The sequence below is a fragment of the Argentina silus genome, assembly GCF_951799395.1.
Source record: "Argentina silus genome assembly, chromosome: 1".
NCBI lineage: Eukaryota > Metazoa > Chordata > Actinopteri > Argentiniformes > Argentinidae > Argentina > Argentina silus.
Window position 1 is genome coordinate 39,327,447 of NC_139655.1, and position 5,270 is coordinate 39,332,716.

Consider the following 5,270-nt stretch of genomic DNA (forward strand, 5'->3'; position numbering starts at 1 on the left):
CCTGCCGCGCACACACTTCCGATAGCTTGCAAAGGCCTAAAAAACACAAGCAGCCCGTGAGTTATTATGGGAGAGACTGTTTTCATCAAGTTTGAAGCCATAGTTTTGGCGCGGCAGCCGTTTCTTTCATTTTGGGGCCTATGTGTTTTTCGACCTTGAAATCGCAAAAAATGCGCGAAAACATGGATTTGTCTCTACTGCCGCGCACACACTTCCGATAGCTTGCAAAGGCCTAAAAAACACAAGCGGCCCTTGAGTTATTGTGGGAGAGACTGTTTTCATCAAGTTTGAAGCCATAGTTTTGGCGCGGCAGCCGTTTCTTTCATTTTGGGGCCTATGTGTTTTTCGACCTTGAAATCGCAAAAAATGCGCGAAAACATGGATTTGTCTCTCCTGCCGCGCACACACTTCCGATAGCTTGCGAAGGCCTAAAAAACACAAGCGGCCCTTGAGTTATTGTGGGAGAGACTGTTTTCATCAAGTTTGAAGCCTCAGTTTTGGCTGGACAGCCGTTTCTTTATTTTTGGGGTCTGTGTGTTTTTCGACCTGGAAATCGCAAAAAAGGCGCGAAAACATGGATTTGTCTCTCCTGCCGCGCACACACTTCCGATAGCTTGCAAAGGCCTAAAAAACACAAGCAGCCCGTGAGTTATTATGGGAGAGACTGTTTTCATCAAGTTTGAAGCCATAGTTTTGGCGCGCCATCCGTTTCTTTCATTTTGGGGCCTATGTGTTTTTCGACCTTGAAATCGCAAAAAAGGCGCGAAAACATGGATTTGTCTCTCCTGCCGCGCACACACTTCCGATAGCTTGCAAAGGCCTAAAAAACACAAGCAGCCCGTGAGTTATTATGGGAGAGACTGTTTTCCTCAAGTTTGAAGCCATAGTTTTGGCGCGCCAGCCGTTTCTTTCATTTTGGGGCCTATGTGTTTTTCGACCTTGAAATCGCAAAAAAGGCGCGAAAACATGGATTTGTCTCTCCTGCCGCGCACACACTTCCGATAGCTTGCAAAGGCCTAAAAAACACAAGCAGCCCGTGAGTTATTATTGGAGAGACTGTTTTCATCAAGTTTGAAGCCATAGTTTTGGCGCGCCAGCCGTTTCTTTCATTTTGGGGCCTATGTGTTTTTCGACCTTGAAATCGCAAAAAATGCGCGAAAACATGGATTTGTCTCTCCTGCCGCGCACACACTTCCGATAGCTTGCGAAGGCCTAAAAAACACAAGCGGCCCTTGAGTTATTGTGGGAGAGACTGTTTTCATCAAGTTTGAAGCCTCAGTTTTGGCTGGACAGCCGTTTCTTTATTTTTGGGGTCTGTGTGTTTTTCGACCTGGAAATCGCAAAAAAGGCGCGAAAACATGGATTTGTCTCTCCTGCCGCGCACACACTTCCGATAGCTTGCAAAGGCCTAAAAAACACAAGCAGTCCGTGAGTTATTATGGGAGAGACTGTTTTCATCAAGTTTGAAGCCATAGTTTTGGCGCGCCAGCCGTTTCTTTCATTTTGGGGCCTATGTGTTTTTCGACCTTGAAATCGCAAAAAAGGCGCGAAAACATGGATTTGTCTCTCCTGCCGCGCACACACTTCCGATAGCTTGCAAAGGCCTAAAAAACACAAGCGGCCCGTGAGTTATTATGGGAGAGACTGTTTTCATCAAGTTTGAAGCCATAGTTTTGGCGCGCCAGCCGTTTCTTTCATTTTGGGGCCTATGTGTTTTTCGACCTTGAAATCGCAAAAAATGCGCGAAAACATGGATTTGTCTCTACTGCCGCGCACACACTTCCGATAGCTTGCGAAGGCCTAAAAAACACAAGCGGCCCTTGAGTTATTTTGGGAGAGACTGTTTTCATCAAGTTTGAAGCCTCAGTTTTGGCTGGACAGCCGTTTCTTTATTTTTGGGGTCTGTGTGTTTTTCGACCTGGAAATGGCAAAAAAGGCGCGAAAACATAGATTTGTCTCTCCTGCTGCGCACACACTTCCGATAGCTTGCGAAGGCCTAAAAAACACAATCAGCCCGTGAGTTAATATGGGAGAGACTGTTTTCATCAAGTTTGAAGCCATAGTATTGGCGCGGCATCCGTTTCTTTCATTTTGGGGCCTATGTGTTTTTCGACCTTGAAATCGCAAAAAATGCGCGAAAACATGGATTTGTCTCTCCTGCCGCGCACACACTTCCGATAGCTTGCGAAGGCCTAAAAAACACAAGCGGCCCTTGAGTTATTGTGGGAGAGACTGTTTTCATCAAGTTTGAAGCCTCAGTTTTGGCTGGACAGCCGTTTCTTTATTTTTGGGGTCTGTGTGTTTTTCGACCTGGAAATGGCAAAACAGGCGCGAAAACATAGATTTGTCTCTCCTGCTGCGCACACACTTCCGATAGCTTGCGAAGGCCTAAAAAACACAATCAGCCCGTGAGTTAATATGGGAGAGACTGTTTTCATCAAGTTTGAAGCCATAGTTTTGGCGCGCCAGCCGTTTCTTTCATTTTGGGGCCTATGTGTTTTTCGACCTTGAAATCGCAAAAAAGGCGTGAAAACATGGATTTGTCTCTCCTGCCGCGCACACACTTCCGATAGCTTGCAAAGGCCTAAAAAACACAAGCAGCCCGTGAGTTATTATGGGAGAGACTGTTTTCATCAAGTTTGAAGCCTCAGTTTTGGCTGGACAGCCGTTTCTTTATTTTTGGGGTCTGTGTGTTTTTCGACCTGGAAATGGCAAAAAAGGCGCGAAAACATAGATTTGTCTCTCCTGCTGCGCACACACTTCCGATAGCTTGCGAAGGCCTAAAAAACACAATCAGCCCGTGAGTTAATATGGGAGAGACTGTTTTCATCAAGTTTGAAGCCATAGTTTTGGCGCGGCAGCCGTTTCTTTCATTTTGGGGCCTATGTGTTTTTCGACCTTGAAATCGCAAAAAAGGCGCGAAAACATGGATTTGTATCTCCTGCCGCGCACACACTTCCGATAGCTTGCAAAGGCCTAAAAAACACAAGCAGCCCGTGAGTTATTATGGGAGAGACTGTTTTCATCAAGTTTGAAGCCATAGTATTGGCGCGGCAGCCGTTTCTTTCATTTTGGGGCCTATGTGTTTTTCGACCTTGAAATCGCAAAAAATGCGCGAAAACATGGATTTGTCTCTCCTGCCGCGCACACACTTCCGATAGCTTGCAAAGGCCTAAAAAACACAAGCAGCCCGTGAGTTATTATGGGAGAGACTGTTTTCATCAAGTTTGAAGCCATAGTTTTGGCGCGCCAGCCGTTTCTTTCATTTTGGGGCCTATGTGTTTTTCGACCTTGAAATCGCAAAAAAGGCGCGAAAACATGGATTTGTCTCTCCTGCCGCGCACACACTTCCGATAGCTTGCGAAGGCCTAAAAAACACAAGCGGCCCTTGAGTTATTGTGGGAGAGACTGTTTTCATCAAGTTTGAAGCCTCAGTTTTGGCTGGACAGCCGTTTCTTTATTTTTGGGGTCTGTGTGTTTTTCGACCTGGAAATGGCAAAACAGGCGCGAAAACATAGATTTGTCTCTCCTGCTGCGCACACACTTCCGATAGCTTGCGAAGGCCTAAAAAACACAATCAGCCCGTGAGTTAATATGGGAGAGACTGTTTTCATCAAGTTTGAAGCCATAGTTTTGGCGCGCCAGCAGTTTCTTTCATTTTGGGGCCTATGTGTTTTTCGACCTTGAAATCGCAAAAAAGGCGCGAAAACATGGATTTGTCTCTCCTGCCGCGCACACACTTCCAATAGCTTGCAAAGGCCTAAAAAACACAAGCAGCCCGTGAGTTATTATGGGAGAGACTGTTTTCATCAAGTTTGAAGCCATAGTTTTGGCGCGGCAGCCGTTTCTTTCATTTTGGGGCCTATGTGTTTTTCGACCTTGAAATCGCAAAAAATGCGCGAAAACATGGATTTGTCTCTCCTGCCGCGCACACACTTCCGATAGCTTGCAAAGGCCTAAAAAACACAAGCAGCCCGTGAGTTATTATGGGAAAGACTGTTTTCATCAAGTTTGAAGCCATAGTTTTGGCGCGCCAGCCGTTTCTTTCATTTTGGGGCCTATGTGTTTTTCGACCTTGAAATCGCAAAAAAGGCGCGAAAACATGGATTTGTCTCTCCTGCCGCGCACACACTTCCGATAGCTTGCAAAGGCCTAAAAAACACAAGCGGCCCTTGAGTTATTGTGGGTGAGACTGTTTTCATCAAGTTTGAAGCCTCAGTTTTGGCTGGACAGCCGTTGCTTTCATTTTGGGGCCTATGTGTTTTTCGACCTTGAAATCGCAAAAAATTCGCGAAAACATGGATTTGTCTCTCCTGCCGCGCACACACTTCCGATAGCTTGCGAAGGCCTAAAAAACACAAGCGGCCCTTGAGTTATTGTGGGAGAGACTGTTTTCATCAAGTTTGAAGCCATAGTTTTGGCGCGCCAGCCGTTTCTTTCATTTTGGGGCCTATGTGTTTTTCGACCTTGAAATCGCAAAAAAGGCGCGAAAACATGGATTTGTCTCTCATGCCGCGCACACACTTCCGATAGCTTGCAAAGGCCTAAAAAACACAAGCAGCCCGTGAGTTATTATGGGAGAGACTGTTTTCATCAAGTTTGAAGCCTCAGTTTTGGCTGGACAGCCGTTTCTTTATTTTTGGGGTCTGTGTGTTTTTCGACCTGGAAATGGCAAAACAGGCGCGAAAACATAGATTTGTCTCTCCTGCTGCGCACACACTTCCGATAGCTTGCGAAGGCCTAAAAAACACAATCAGCCCGTGAGTTAATATGGGAGAGACTGTTTTCATCAAGTTTGAAGCCATAGTTTTGGCGCGCCAGCCGTTTCTTTCATTTTGGGGCCTATGTGTTTTTCGACCTTGAAATCGCAAAAAAGGCGCGAAAACATGGATTTGTCTCTCCTGCCGCGCACACACTTCCAATAGCTTGCAAAGGCCTAAAAAACACAAGCAGCCCGTGAGTTATTATGGGAGAGACTGTTTTCATCAAGTTTGAAGCCATAGTTTTGGCGCGGCAGCCGTTTCTTTCATTTTGGGGCCTATGTGTTTTTCGACCTTGAAATCGCAAAAAAGGCGCGAAAACATGGATTTGTCTCTCCTGCCGCGCACACACTTCCGATAGCTTGCAAAGGCCTAAAAAACACAAGCGGCCCTTGAGTTATTGTGGGTGAGACTGTTTTCATCAAGTTTGAAGCCTCAGTTTTGGCTGGACAGCCGTTGCTTTCATTTTGGGGCCTATGTGTTTTTCGACCTTGAAATCGCAAAAAATTC